Source organism: Carassius auratus, chromosome 20 (assembly GCF_003368295.1).
Source record: "Carassius auratus strain Wakin chromosome 20, ASM336829v1, whole genome shotgun sequence".
In the NCBI taxonomy this organism is placed as follows: Eukaryota; Metazoa; Chordata; class Actinopteri; order Cypriniformes; family Cyprinidae; genus Carassius; species Carassius auratus.
This window is the reverse complement of record NC_039262.1, coordinates 17,751,974-17,768,305: the sequence shown is the minus strand read 5'-3', so window position 1 is coordinate 17,768,305 and position 16,332 is coordinate 17,751,974. Positions and strand designations below refer to the sequence as shown.

General features: G+C 39.9%; 1 long non-coding RNA gene across 1 annotated transcript in view; it reads right to left on the bottom strand.

Moving 5' to 3' along the window:
- LOC113121076 (uncharacterized) overlaps positions 1-16,332 on the bottom strand; it is a 63,800-nt gene that overhangs the window by 12,343 nt on the left and 35,125 nt on the right. Inside the window, exon 3 of the long non-coding RNA XR_003294667.1 lies at positions 24-85. This is a non-coding gene — a long non-coding RNA (uncharacterized LOC113121076). The remainder of the gene's footprint in view (positions 1-23; positions 86-16,332) is intronic.

Sequence of the window (16,332 nt, the reverse complement as noted above, 5' to 3'; positions counted from 1 at the left end):
CTTATTTTGGAGGATTCCCTTACCGTATTCAAGACTGAACTTTTGGATCTTTTTGATTTCATCATATACTCATCGTCACACTGTCCTGCATGCAAAAAAGAAGCCACAATATCAATACATATATGTATTTTTATTACTCAAGTGTATGTATAATACCAATATATTGTGTATGAAGCACTTCATTTTCATTCACATACTGCTCAATCATCATCTACTGTACATGCTATATGGAAAAATCATCACGTGAAAGTCAGTTGATTGCCCGCGATGAACCGGTGAAACTGCCATCCACAGAATCAGCACACAAGTCAAGCACTGCCTCCCCGACTGCAGCAGAGGTTAACTGAGTACCTCTGTTGAGTCAAAATCACTTTACACAGGGAAATGAGTTTCCACTTTCTGTGGATGTGTTTGCTGTAATCAAAGGCAGTGCAGTTCCCATAAAAAGGAGCGAGCGTATGTTTCACCTAATCACTGTTTCTCTCCAACTGGCTTAGTGAATAATTGGACCACTGTTTACAGTTTATTTGGCCCGTCTCGAGTGTAGATTATACGACCTCCACAGCTGTATACTCAGAAATATGGATCTATATAGATTGAGACCAAGAATAATAATCACGGAGCATAAAATTCCAGTTGGCTCTAGCATACAAGATTGTAAAGTTCATTATTGTAAACAGTTTTTGACCTAAACACATTAACCCACATTCAAAACGAACACGTGTCTACTATATTCCAACCATCATAAACATAAACATGGCACGCTAACCATAATCAGCATATTACACATTCTAATCAAGCCAGATACGTTTTAAAGGAATAGTTTTAATTTGCCAAAAGTTGTCTCACCCTCAAGTCATCCAAGATGTAGGTACGTTTTTTTAACAGATTTGGAGAAATTTAGCATTACGTCACTTGCTCATCAAAGGTTCCTCTGCGGTGAATGGGTGCCGTCAGAATGAGAGTCCAAACAGCTGATAAATACATCACAATAATCCACAAGTAATCCACACATCTCAAGTCCATCAGTTAATGTATTGGAAAGAGAAAAGCTGGTTTTTTGTAAAACAAATCAAACATTAAAATGTTTAAACTTTAAACCGTCACTTTAGGACAAAATAATCAATAATAACGCTTCCTCCAATGATAAAGCCCATCCCCTGTTGTCCTCTTACAAACAAATGCACAGACATACTTGTACACTGCTTGTAAACAGGACTTGATCTGTGCATATTTCTCTCCTGATTCAGACAAGATGGCTGTTTCACTGTAAAAAGCAATATTATGGATTACTGACTGGTATTTTGCTCAGAAATAGCATTAGAAATGTCTTATGTTTATTACAAACTCACAACTTTTTGCTTCACAAACAGAGGCCATCTAAGGCAGAATTCGGAGATCTTAATACACTTTCAACCAAATGGCTTTTATTATTCTGTTAAGTGTGCGCATTTAATAACAGATGATTTCCATTTTTCCATTTCTTTATTGATTCCACACACAACCCTTTTTTTGGCGAGGACGTCTTTTGTAAACAACAAGCATCTAATGGAATAACGATGGTGCAATTAAGAGTGTGAGAAAGCAAAGAGCAGAAAGAGCATGAGAAAGAAATGTGTGTCGACGAGCGTGAGTTTTCCCTTTGCATGATGGGTAGTTTCATGAGACAGCACGTCTGGAGCATGAGTTCAAAGTTGTACATGGTAGACCAAGTGGGGCAAAAGGAGTAGATGGCATAACGTAATGGCCTAGATAATTCCTCCCATCCATCATGGTCTGTCGCTCTACTGCAGTAATGGAAGGCTGGTGTATGGTACTGTTGGGAGCAATATCACTGTAATGTTGGGACTCGTAATCAAAAGAAATAAATCAGACGAGAGGAATCATTGTTTTCAACTCCTTTCACTTTACTTCACTCCTCTTCTCCTCCTTCCCATCCCTCCATACAATCTCTCTATCAGCCCCTAGCGGACTGGTTCAGTATTGCAGTCCATGAACATAAATTACAGAACATAACATTCCCCTCTTTCTTTAGGAAAGACTCTTAACAAGTGGAGTTATTCAACCCAGTTTACATCCACTTATGAACTCTGTCTATAACTATAAATTTACTTCTGTATCTTAAACTATCAGTTAACCAACATATGAATAAACATACGAACACATTCACCATATATTTTCTGTTACTTCCCTACTACAACTCTAGTGTTCTTTCATTTACTTTTCCTTTCAATTGCCCTTTACTCTGTAGCATAGTCCTTTAACCATACTGGAGGCTGTCTAGCCCGTGTGCTCTTAACTGGCTCATACACCACATTCTCTGTTCCTGGATTAACCTGAGCATTCTCTAATGTCATCTGAGTGGTTTCTGGAACCAGAGACAAGTGAGCCGCATTCCATTTCTTCCCATCACTCAAGACATAAGTGCTCGGTCCCAATTTCTTATTCACTAACATTGGAACAGTGAATTTCCTTCCAGCCTTCGGTACATGCATAGGTTTTCTTACACGTACCCGATCTCCACACTTGAAGGGTGGTGGTTTTGCTCCACGTTTCTTATCAGTGTACAATTTCATCTTTTGCTGAACCCGCTGTACGTGGTCACGTATGCCCATTGTTCCTTTCTCATCCTGAGCTGCTGTGGTTGGTAGAGTGTTCAGCTTTGTACGCATCTTCCTCCCTCTTAACAGCTCAAAAGGTGATACGCCTGTGGTCGCGTGCGGTGTAGCCCTGTAGTTCAGGAGGAAATCTGTGACTGCTTGCTTCCATGGAAGTTGTTGCATTTCAACTACTTGGATGCAGTTCTTTAAAACACGATTCCATCTCTCCACAGCACCATTCGCTTGGGGCCAGTAAACACTGCTACGAATGTGTTTTATTCCTCTTTCAGTCAAGAAATCAGCGAATGCCGAAGAAACAAATTGAGGACCATTATCACTGACTAATGTGAGTGGGTTACCTTCTCTCGCAAACACAGATGCTAGAAACTTTGTAACAGTGTTGGTTGTAACATTTGAGGTAAATGCAACCTCCGGCCACTTACTATAATAATCCACCATTGTAATAGCAAACCGACAATCCTGTGTGGCTCTCTCAAAAGGTCCCACAATATCTATTGCGACTTTCTGAAATGGACCATCTGGCAGGTCCACTGGCTGCAATGGAGCTGGACACGTCCGGGCGGTTTTGTCACAGGACTGACAGGCGGAACAAGAAGCAATGGACGAATGCACTTCATAGTCCATACGAGGCCACCAGTACAAGTCTCTTAGCCGTTGTTTAGTTCGTACCACCCCCTGGTGCCCCTCGTGTGCTAAGTGAATTAATTTAGAGCGCAATGCAATTGGCACCACTAGTCTCTGCCCTCTCAAGATGTACTTATCATCCACAGCTAACTCATGCCTGATCTGAAAGTACGCCATGATCGTTGGATCCATTTGTTTCTGTGATTTAGGCCAGCCTTGTGTGATCTGGGCATGCAGCTTGGACAACTCTGGACAAGATTTGCATGCTTCCAGGAGATCCTTCATAGGAATGGCTTTTGAAAGGTCCTTTGAAATCTCTGCTACAAGGCCTAATTCCTCTTCCTGACCAGCATCTGAATCAGGTAACGGTAAACGTGACAAACAATCAGCAACACAATTTGTTTTACCTGGTCTGTATTCCAGATTGTAGTTGAAACACAGGAGTCTGGCTGACCAGCGCGCAATTCTCATTCCTGCTCTGTTCATTCCTCTGGTGGCCAGCAATGTGGTCAAAGCTTGGTGGTCCGTCTTCAGTGTAAACTTCCTGCCCCAAAGGTAAGTCCTCCAACGTTCTACTGTCCAGACACACGCTAATGCTTCCTTCTCAACTGTACTGTATTTTCTTTCGGCTGGCGTCAATGTACGAGAAGCGAATGCTATTGGACGCTCCGTCTGATCTGGGTGCCGTTGAGCGATGACACCTCCAATGCCGTAATCGGAAGCATCAGTGGACACAAATGTTGGCAAGAAAGGGTCGAATAAAGCTAAGGCTGGGCTGTGGACTAACAGTTGCTTTAACCGTCGAAAACTCGCCTCAGCTGCTTCCGTCCAAGTAAATCCATTCTGAGATGATCTAAGTATCTCACGCAAAGGGTCTACTACCATTGCATAGTTCGGGATGAACTTGCTAAACCAAGACGTAAGTCCTAAAAAGGACCGTAACGAAGGTAGGTCGGTTGGTGCAGGTGCATTTGCAATGGCTTCAACTGAGTCAGGGTTAGGATGTAGTCCCTCTTTTGAGATGTCATGGCCTAGATACCGAATTCTGCTCTGGCCGAATTTGCTCTTCTTCATATTAAGTTTTAGACCAATGTCTGTGAGTCGAGTCATCACTGCCTGTAGATTGGCGTCGTGAGTGGCTTTGTTTTGGCCATACACGATGAGATCATCCAAGTAGTTCTGTACTCCTGGTAAGCCCTCAAGTACAGTTTTCATCATTTTCTGAAAGGCAGAGGGCGCCGAAGCCAACCCAAAAGGAACCTTTGTGAATTTGAATAACCCATCGTGTGTGATGAATGCAGTCAAATTTTGACTCTCCTCATGGAGAGGAAGTTGATGGTATGCGCTTTGCAAATCAATTTGGGAGAACACTGTAGCGCCTCTGAGCTCTGTGAAAAGATCCTCCATATGAGGCAGTGGGAAACAGTCAGTAATTACCGCTCGATTAGGCTCTCTCAAATCCACACAGACCCGAATTTCTCCCGACTTTTTTCTAGTGACGACAATCGGTGACACCCATGGCGAAGCATCAATTTTTTCAATTACTCCATCACCCAGTAACCGATTAATTTCCTTGGAAACCTCCTCCCGTACACTCAGTGGTAGTCTGCGTAGTTTGTGCTGCACTGGTTTTACAGACTCATCAATCTGTACTTTGTGCACAAATCCTTTGACACATCCTGGTGAACTGGCTGCTGCATTACATATTTCTAGCACTGGTGAAGCAGCGGGGCTCGATAATGTAACAATCCTATCCCCTACAATGTGACATTTTAGGGCTTTAATTAAGTCCATGCCCAAAAGTGGTGAACCCGTTTTGACCACATAGAAATTTGCTGTGGTTGCAACCCCGTCATGTGACACAGAAACAGTGAAACAGCCTAAGGTTGGTAATTGTTCACGTGAGTATGTGACTAACCTCACTTGAGGTTCCTTCAGTTCACAATTTGCAAAGTGTTTCATGAACAGGGTCTCTGGAAGGATGGACACACTTGATCCTGTATCCACAATCAATTCCAGTGGTATTTTATTTCCTTGAGGTGCTTCCAACTGTACTTGGCAACGAATTTTGTCCTGAGACTGATTTACACACAGTACAGTCAGTTCAGGCACCACCACTTCTCTGACAGCAGCAGATTTACATACCTTTGCAAAATGTCCTCTCTTTCCACACTGATGACAGGTGGCAGACACAGCTGGACAAGTGTGTGCGTTGGCCAAGTGAGTGTTAGATCCACAGCGAAAACAGCGTCTTTTATTTGAATTCTGTGGCTTCCCAGTTTGTACTGGCATTTTGTCATAATTTTGTTTACCTCTTTTGAAACTGCCCTTTGTCTTCGAGATGGCCTGAACCTGGGCAGGAGATGAACCAGTATTTGAAAGAAGTGTAGCATTTTGTACTGCCGATTCGACTTGCAACGCTAACTCGGAAGCGCGATCCAATGTAAGCTCGGACTCAAGTAACAATCTGTCTCTCACCGCGGCCAGAAAAACCCGTTCAATCAGTTGGTCTCTTAACATTTCGTCCTCCATTCCTCCGAACTGACAATCCACTGCCAGATGACGTAACTCCGCTATAAATTGACTTACAGTTTCATCAATGCGCTGCGCGCGTTGTCTGAATTTATGCCGTGCAGCGACAACATTCACTCTTGGTGTGAAATGAGCATCAAGTGCCGCCATGGCCTCATCATAAGTTGTACCTCCGTTTGGCAACGTATAGAAAAGTCTCTGGCCTTCCGTACCGAGACAATGTAAAAGAACTGCACGAAGTCTAGCATCAGGCCATGCATCACCTCGCGCTCCGATGACAAGTAAATAGTTTTGGAAAATTTTCTTCCATGTAGAAAACGGTATAGCAGGCTCTCCTACCGTCGGAAGAAAACATGCAGGCATAGGCACGGATGCAGACATCCTCGTCGCCAAAATTTGTAATGTTGGGACTCGTAATCAAAAGAAATAAATCAGACGAGAGGAATCATTGTTTTCAACTCCTTTCACTTTACTTCACTCCTCTTCTCCTCCTTCCCATCCCTCCATACAATCTCTCTATCAGCCCCTAGCGGACTGGTTCAGTATTGCAGTCCATGAACATAAATTACAGAACATAACAATCACTTAAACGTCTACATATGCTTCTGGGCCTCCAGCGATACGCTAGATTTCATAATTTATAGCAAAAACACTGATGTTGGGCAGGTCAGTTACACACTCAACATGCATGTCACTTCTTATAGTAAACTAATAGTAATACAAGACAAGGTAGCATTCTTAAAGTAACAGTTGACTCAGAAATGAAGCAAAACTATCATTAAACATTTTTTTCAAAATTGAAAGCAATTTTTTTGGATTGGGGACTCCTTAATTAAAGATTTCCCTTCAAAATATGTTAATTAATGGACTGGATTAGTTCTGGATTATTGTGATGTTTATATCAGCTGTTTGGACTCCCATTCTGACGGCACCCATTCACAGCAGAGGATCCATTGGTGAGCAAAGGATGTAATACTAGATTTCTCCAAATCTTTTCTGATGAAGAAACAAAACTAAGTTAGCTAAGTGTCAATCAGCATAATTACTTATAAATACAATGTAACAAGAACAAAGAAATACAACAATGTGAGCCAGATGTTTAGCACAACTACTGAATTTGTTTATGTTGCAAGTAAATGTCTAAAACTGTAGAACTTGTGTAATGTTACTTATAGCCTAGCTCTAACCCTAAACATATACATCATAGTGGGAAGTTCACTGAAAAATAAACATCCGACAGTCACAAATATAAACCATCAACGGTACAAAGCAGCCATGCTAATGAGCTGCGCTGAAATAATAGAATCCTTTTGTTTGGAACAGCTGAAATTCATTATGAGTCACTTATTTACATTATTTCTGTCAAAGTCTTTGCCATTTTCAAATTAAATATGACTTTGGCATTCCGTGCACAAGAATAATGACGTTTAAATGTTACACAACAAACACAAGTGCTTAAATATCCGCTCGATTTAAGCATTCAGATTAAAAAGCGCTTGCAGATGTGTTAGAACTTTCGAACAACAGTTTTACTGTATCGGATTCATGGATTGTATTGTCAAGATCTCTCTTAATCATTCACTCTGTGTGTTAGTTAAGGGATTTGTGATGGTTGGAAGACAAGATTTCATACTTGCACACACACATATAGATTTATTATAATGTTTAGCTTCAATCTGAAAAGGCACTTAAGGTTAAATATAATTACCACAGACTAACTCAAACCATAATCCTAGCCCTCAAAGTAATCCTAGCACTTTTTTCTTCTTCTCCAAAACCATGGTAAAGCAGTACAAGACATAATCAAAACTATAAGGGCTCTTGAATAGATGCAATTTAAAGAACACATCAAATGTAAAACTGTAAATAAATAACGAAATCTAAATGTAGATTTTAACATGCTCTATGGAGCTTCATCATGCAGTCCAGCTCAGAATCTCTGGGTGTCTGACGCAAACATTAGGTAAACCACATTAAAAGCCTTTCCTCACTCTTCATGTTTATAGGACCACAAGTGTTTGAATGATTTTTCTCTGTAAACAGCATAAATTTTCCCCAAATAAAAAGGGCAATGGCTGGGGAAAAAGTGGACATCTCATAAAATACAACAAAAAAAACCAGCATAAATATTGCAGAATGAACAGAATGTGCTACATACCACAGTAAACCAAAGATTGTTGAGTGGTGAGAGAGTATTCATTGTAAAACATATAAAATGTGACCATGTACCACAAAACCAGTCTTAAGTCACTGGGGTATATTTTTAGCAATAGCCAAAAAATTGTCAAAATTATCGATTTTTCTTTTATGCCAAAAAACATTAGGATATTAAGTAAAGATCATGATTCATTAAGTCATTTTGTCAATTTCCTACCATAAATATGTCAAAACTTAATTTTTGATTAGTAATATGCATTGTTAAGAATTCATTTGGAAAACTTTAAAGGTTGATTTTCAAATAGTTGTATCTCAGACAAATGCTGTCTGATCCTAATAAACATACATCAACGGAAAGCTTATTTATTCAGCATAATTCTCAATTTAAGAAAATTGACACTTAAGACTGGTTTTCAAAATGAAATACTAACAAAATGTGTAATAAAGCTATATGTAGAGAGGATGTGCATTACTGTGGTTTTCCTATAGGGTTTTATTCAGAATATCCAGGGATGGACAAATAAACATCCATAGCTTCTATGCTAAAAAAGTCCAAAGCAAATAATATCTCACTATATTTGCCACTTATCACATTATAATGATTATGTAGATTATGACTTTTCAATAAAATAAAATAAAATAAAATAGGCAGTCATTGCCTGGAAAAAGAATTAAAAAAAGGTTTTATTTATGATTATATTTATTAAAGTCTTCACTTAAATTTCATCTTGATCATTTCATTTTAATTCTATTCTGGTGGCATTTTTTTTTAAGGCTTCAAGTCATAGTGCATTCTATTCACATTTCACAGCACTTATTATTATAATTATTATTATTTTTTAGTTCTCATTATATCAAAGCTTTCCAGATGCTGTAGTATTACTCTTCATTATAAAAATGAAGAGTATGATAGACTTATATGGTTGGTTTTCTGCTTGATTTTCCCTTTTAATGCTCTCATCTTCATATAAGCCCTGCAGTTCTACTGATCTATGAACATCTCAATCTGTGGAATGCACGTGTAAGCCAAACTCTGTAGCCTTTACGATTATTCTGTCTTTCATCATCTTACATTCTAACATCTAGTCCAACAATTCCTTTCACATTTCGTGTGACCTACTGATTGTCTGTGAGTGTTGAAGGCCTATAACCCTGTTTTATAAAGTGCGGTGTTAAAAAAAGAGACTATGAAACAGTTTTCCTACTCTGTGCCAGCAAACACTAGTCATTAGAGCCGATAGGTTTTTTTTTTTCATTCTTGGAGCTCTGCCAGTTTGGCTACAGGAACCACAGCAATTAATGCCCTGGTGATGTAATCCGTAGGGAGCCTCTCCCTGTTGGCTGGTGTTAAATCACAGATAACGTGGTGATGCTGTGGTTTGGCCCTGAACCTCTGTGGGCCTTGTGTACTCCCTGTACATAATCCACACACACAAGTTTTCTCACACACAAACACTCACACATGACTAGGCCTTTGCAGCAAAAAATGTGTAATGCTTAAACCTCCACAGAGTCTCGGATTATGGAGATTTGTGCTGATGGAACTGTGAGTTGCAGCTGCTGAGAAGAAGAGATGAATGGATGGAAAGAAAAGCATAGTGATATGTATTTAGACATTTGGATAATTCAGAATTTGTATGAATAGGTGAAAACAAATGTATAAATATACAGCTGAAGTCTGCAAAATATTCATGATTATTTTACCAAAATGAGAGGGATCATACAAAATGCATGTTCTTGTTTATTTAGTACTGACCTGAATAAGAGATTTCACATAAAAAAAATGTCGAAGGACAACTGAGAGACTCAGTTGCAACTATTACAGAAGGAAAAGAACATGCATTAAGAGCAGGGGGTGAGAACTTTTTCAATTTGAAGACCAGGGTAAATTTAACTTCTGTTGTCTTCTGGGAAACATGTAACCATCTTCTGTAACATCTGAAGGACAGTACTGAATGAAAAAATAAATAATAAATGTAGGCAAAATAAAAAAAAATGTACACATCTTCATTCTTTTCAAAAGTTTACACCCCGATCTCTCAAGATCATTATTCAGGTCAGTGTGCTAAATTAAGAATAACATGCATTTTGGTAAAATAATTAAAATAGCAGATTCAGGTTTATGCAAACTTTGTTTTCAACTGTATAAAAAAAACTGATAAAATAGCACTGCTTAAAAGAAAACTTAATTTTAATTATCACAAAAAGTGAATTAACCTATAATTCTGGTTCACAACAACACTATTTCAATAGAAGCAAATGGCACCAATCTTCAAACATGGCTCACTGTTTCAGTAGTACAGCCACAACAAATAAGATGTTAGCATTATTTTAGCATAAAACATATTTATATCAAGTTAAACAAGTTTTTACCATTGATGAAAAACTGGTGAGAACAACTTTTCAGCTCAAATAAAGTCTCTGTATGGAAACGTTTGTTCCTTGGAGGAGAGAACAGAGACGTCATGTCGGTGACCGACAACTTGGGATATCGCTTCAACAGGCCAATCTACTTCGAGTGTAAACTAGATGAGCCAATGCACATTGGCATGCAATTATTGCATCCAGCTGCCACTAAAGCAGGTGCAATGTATACCAGGTTTTCACTGAGGAGCCAAGCCGGTGACCGGCAGCTCAGCAGTGGTACAGCAACTGTGGCTATGGGACATGACATCTCCGTTTCCTCCTTCAGGGAACGAGGGTTACCTTACATAACAGAGACGTTCCCTTTCAGTCGGTCACTCTCGATGTCACGTCAGTGACCGAAGAATTGGGATCCCTACCAAGGCACCATGGGTGCTGCACCTTCCAGTGCCCTGTTCGATAACACTGGGAAAACGTACCCGTTCCACTGGGTACAGGGACACTGCGGGAGCCCCATCTTTCCTGAAGGAGTTTTCGGAAGCAAAAACACATATAGCATCCGTTTAGGTGTATATGGAGAAACTGGAGGTGATTATAACCCTCTTGGGAAGGCAGAAGTCTGCTGGGGAAACACAAGCTCTAAGGCTATACCTTGGACTATGCACATATGAGTACCACTTAGGTCTCAATATGGAACCCAGCCTTACGGTTCTAATGGATTAATCTTGAAGGCCTGGTGCCGGACATTCCTCCACGTCTGGCTGACAAGGGTGCTTTTTTCTCTCAACACCTGGCGAACTGAATCACATATCAGCTAATGGTCCGTATAAGCCAACGAGATGGGCTGGGTATCACTGACCAGGCACCCAGAAGCCGTGCAAGGGGGACCAACCGAACCACAGCCATACCCACAGCGGGGCAGTGAAGTGGAACACAGGGACCCAACTCGAGCGGCTTGTGAGTTGGCCGGAGAGGAGTGTGAGTGTGGGGTGCAAGGCTCACCTGTTTCCACAGGTTGGCAGATGGTGCGTGAATAGGGCCTTTATTGAAGCCAGGTTTGGTGGGGGCCTGGGCAGGCTGGTCATCCTGGCTCCACGACGCTACTTGGCTGGAGGATGCTGTGGATGAGGAACGGGAAGCAGGGCCCGCCCTCGGCGACGAGCAGGCTGGGCCACTGCAGCAAGTGGGCGGGTGGAGGCAGCGGCTGCCTGCCAGGGCAGAATGTGTCAGATCGCCTCAGTGGGAACATGACTCATCCACAAAGGCCACCTCAGCATGCCTGATGCCCAGAAACGTGAGGCAGTGATCGTGACCATCACCCAGTGCAAGGTGACGACTGCACCCAGAAACGCACGGGTAAAACAGCATTCTTATAAGGATGATCCATCGTCTTTATAAAGATGCACCCCTGGAGCTCTTTTAAAGAAATTTGCTCTTTTAGTGCTGAGGCAAACAGGGGAGATGGCCGCTTGCAACACGACAGGGGTTAATGCAGCCTGAAGTGAGCAACCCACTCGACTCTGGAATGACCACTGCTGAAGCGCCGTCTCGCCAACACAGGAAGCTCCCGAGACTGAACTTGTAGTTCACAACTGTATACAGTTGAGCAGAATGATACTGTCGCTCGGCTCCAAAGCAAAAAGCTGGTATGCATTGCACCTGCTGCCTTATTATACTCACAGGGCTCTAGACTAGACTCCTGTAGTTTGGCTTTCTTGATCTATGGCCTTGGCTAAACCAGCTGGCCACCCTCTCTCCAGCATCAAAATCTTCCAGACTTGGCCCCTCTACACTGATTCTTATCAGATCTTCCACTGTGTCTGAATGAAAGGATGCTCTAGTGTCTGACCTGAACAGCTTAACAGTGCCTAAACAGCTCATACTACTGTTTCAGCTATTAAAATTGTTCAGTTTTGTATGTAATAGCAAAGTGATTATATTTCGTTATAAGTTCATTTAGAAAAATGTTTGGAGCATTTTTTGTTTGTTTATTGTAATTACCTTTTTTTTTCATCACTAATCGATGGATGTCTAAAATATAAAAGTAAAGAGAAGTCTAAAATACGCTGGAGGCCCGGCCCACGTCTGAACATGAAGCCTGGCTCGAGGGGCGTAAAGAAGGTCGGGGGCCGTTGTGCTCTGGCTGAAATGCAGGGCTCTAGTGTCTGTTGTTGAACCACAGGGAAGCTTTCAGCATCACAGAGACTCCCCGGAATTAATGCATGTACTTTTATCAAGTTAAGGATAAAATGTATTTACTTATTTTATATCTTCCAAAAAAAAAATGTCCCCATTCATTTCAATTGTAAGTGACTCAACATAAGAATTAACATTGTGTTAATGTTATGCCAGAAATTTTGTAGTTGATTGTAACTGTAAGTGTTTTTGCAATATTGACAGAATCAACTAATTTTTTATTTATTTATTATTTAATAATGTTAATGTTATAGTCAGGTATATTCTGTAAACCCCACCATAAGAAAATAAAATGTAGACAAACAGAAAATGTACTGGTAATTTTCTGCCAGGACTTTATATATTAAAGGGATATATCATCCAAAAATAAAAATACTCAACCTCAAACACAGTTAATGTTCCCATTGACTTTCTTAAAGTTTTTTTTGTTTTGTTTTCTTCCATACTATGGATTTCAATGGAGACCAGCAAATGTTGAACCCCATTTTACTGACACAATAAAGAAGAAATTTCTGTTTCATGTTTACTTAAACTTATTAAATTACAATCTTTACCACAAATAGACCATAACTGTCCTTTTCTGCCACATTGCTATTAGTTCATTTAAACATGATCATTAATCAAAAGCTTTTGGTTGCTGGCCAGACTCACTGGCATAATTACAGAATGAACGACTAATAAAAACTTTGCTGTATTAACATTTACAGTCGCTCTATTTACACTGCATCAATAAGACACACTGGGCCGCCTCATGTGCGGCTGACCGTCCTTGTGTGTGTTCTATGCTAATATTGACTCTGTCAGTTTGCTGTGAGCTCTGCTAATGGACTCTTCACATTGCAATGTAAGCCACGTGGATGGAGAGGAAATGCTTGGATGGCAGTCCTCCACATGGCCTTCATTTCTTCATGAATACGGCGCCCTCTCTATTTAGGTGATCCTAGTTATTCCTTTGCTCTGCAATGCCAAAATGACACTTGTCATGACTTGTCAAATCTGATGCATGCATCAAGCAGATTTCATATCACAATTTTTATAATTTCAACCATCCATTGATTTCATATCACCGCCCAATCATCCATCCAGTCATCCAATTATTCTTTCAACCATTCATCCTCCAAAATAAGATACAGGTTTGGAATGACATGAGGGTGATGAAATTATGTTGGAATTTTATTTTTGGGTGAACTATCCCTCAGACTCTGAGACTTGATTAAAAACTGAACTGAATCTGCAACATCCGAACCTTTTTTCCACTGTGCGTTTGTGCGTGTTTGTCACTGGAGAGGTCATGGCAGAGTTAAAGACAGTCTAGACAGGAGGACATCATCCCATCTCAGGGGCATTGTGTCACAGACTGACACTGTCAGCTAATGCCACACTGAACTAGACGTGCCCTGTGTAATCCTGCAGGAAGAAACATGGTCCGTTCGGCACTGCAGGATTTCAGGAGTGAGTTAAGATCATATCATAGCCATGGAGAATTTCCAGAGGCACAACAATGGAACAGGAAAGCCTGCCACAGCTTACTTTTTCTCACATCGACTCGCTCCAGAGAGCAAACTCAAATCCGCCTCTGGATCCATCCAATAACCCATAAACAGCGTTTTATGTTACTCTGAGACTGACACTTTTATGGGTTTTATTGAGAGCCTCTGTTCTACAATAATGCTGTAACTGAATCACAAAACAATAAATACAGACAGAGTGAGACGTTTGGCTGATCCTCTCTCTCGGGGGAATTCACGGAGAATGACATGCAGTTGTTGTTCGTGTCGTTTTAGTGTCTAGTTAGTGTCTCTAAAGATCATATGCCACGTTATGGTGCAAATATGTTTACAGACTTAAGAAAAAAATACAAATAAATCATGCTATAGTAAATCATAATTATGATAATGATAATACAATTATGAGATAATGAGGCGATTATGGGTGAGTTTTGAGGTTAAAAGGCTAAATCATGAAGTAAATTTTGAGTTTTCAAAGAAATCAATACTTTTTAAAATCTAACATTTTTAAATTGTGGGTGCGTCAAAAATACACAGTTGAAATCATCTCATAAAAATTATTGACAAAAGTGATAATTGTAAGATTGTACATTTTGATATCATTAATAATGTTACCCAATTGAGAGTTTTTGTGTCAATTTCAGCTTATCCTACTTTTCATCTTTATCTCATAATTGTTAATAGTATCTCATAACTTGACTTTTCAATCTTGCAATTATGACTTTTGTGTGATAATTATAATTACCAAAGCTTAAGTTTTGTCTTGTGTGGCACAAAAAAGGGCTTTCATAGTGCTGAGCACAGTTCCAGATCTTGCAGGTCGATTCTGAGTGCAAGATCTGACTTTTATTTTTATTTATTTATTAATTTCTTATCAGTTCTAAAAGGGAGATTTTCTACAGTATGTCTGCATACGTGGTTCTGTTGCTTTTCTCCATCATCTGATCATCATTTGCTGAACAACTGTTGTCATGATTAACAGAAAATGTAAACAAGCATTAAAATTCCTTTCTGCTTTCTATGGGCAGCAAAAGAGCTGAATTAACTGTGCCAGCCAAATATTCCAATCTGGATAAAAAGAAGAAAAGAAAAAGAAAAAAGGAGAGGTGTTTGTGTAGAGACAACAACAACCAAATGTAAATACTAAATATGAATTAAAGTATTTTGCAAAAACTTACTTACATAGTCAAAAACAAAGTAGGCTATGTTGCAACAACACGATTTTGTGTTGAAATACTGTGTGCAAAGATGACGCAACTGTTTAGTGAATATGCTCTTTGTTTTTTTACCTCTTCTTGCTCAGATGCATCCAGGGCTTGGGATATTTCCTCATCAATACCTCTTGGAATATTATATGCACTTTTTCCATTACAACACTCGTCATTGTAATAGCCACCGTATTTACTACATTTCCAGGGATTGGCATGTACAATGTATCTGTACAGTTTCTCTCTGCGTCCCACCCTTTATGTAATTTCCAGTGACAAAATAAGCATACAGGATAAAAAAAAAAGTCAAAACATTTTCCCAATAAAAAGGGAGTCCAAACATGGAATGTAGTCCCTTGCACATTTCTCCAGTTTGTAAGGAAACCACAAACTTTTGAGCAAAATGGAATATGAAGTGTTTGTTAGTTAAACGAATTTGAGATGACTGGAATTTGTAATGCTTTCTAACACATACAAATATGCCAAAAAGATGTGGAGGTTTGCTGCCAAACTCTGCTCAGAGATGGTTTGGACAGTGGTGTTTGGCTGTGGCTTAGTGGTTAAGCCACAGATTAAGCATGCTAGGTTATAAGTTAGAACCCCAGAAGGGATCATTGATGAGTTACCACCATTAAACCCTAAGTCAAGGCTCTTTACCCAAAGTTGTTCAGGGGAATGCTCCTCATTGTGTAAAAAGTCCTTTTCCTTGCCAAGATTGGAAAAAGTAAACATTTCACATCCTAGACAGCAATGCAGACCGCTGAGACGTCATGACGAGGCATGGTGGAGGAAGTGGAGAAGGATGCTGGACATCCATTCTCTTTCCATCAGGTTACAAGCGACGCAAAATGACACCGAAACTAAATTTAATTTCCTATTTAAACAAAAAAAGCAACAGTGACACATTGTATTGTCCTGTTATTTTTAAATGTGTGGATGAGTGTTTTGTTCCTGTGTTTACAGTGAGACCGCCGCTAGATGAAAGTTTGCACTCTGAAGTGGAAGTGGATCTCTGATAGCATCAGAGTCTGTGGCTCACATGGCATGAGAGGAGAAAGATGTGTCTCCTGCATTTCTTCAGAGGAACAGAGATGCAGTACAGTACAAATTGATTAATAAATA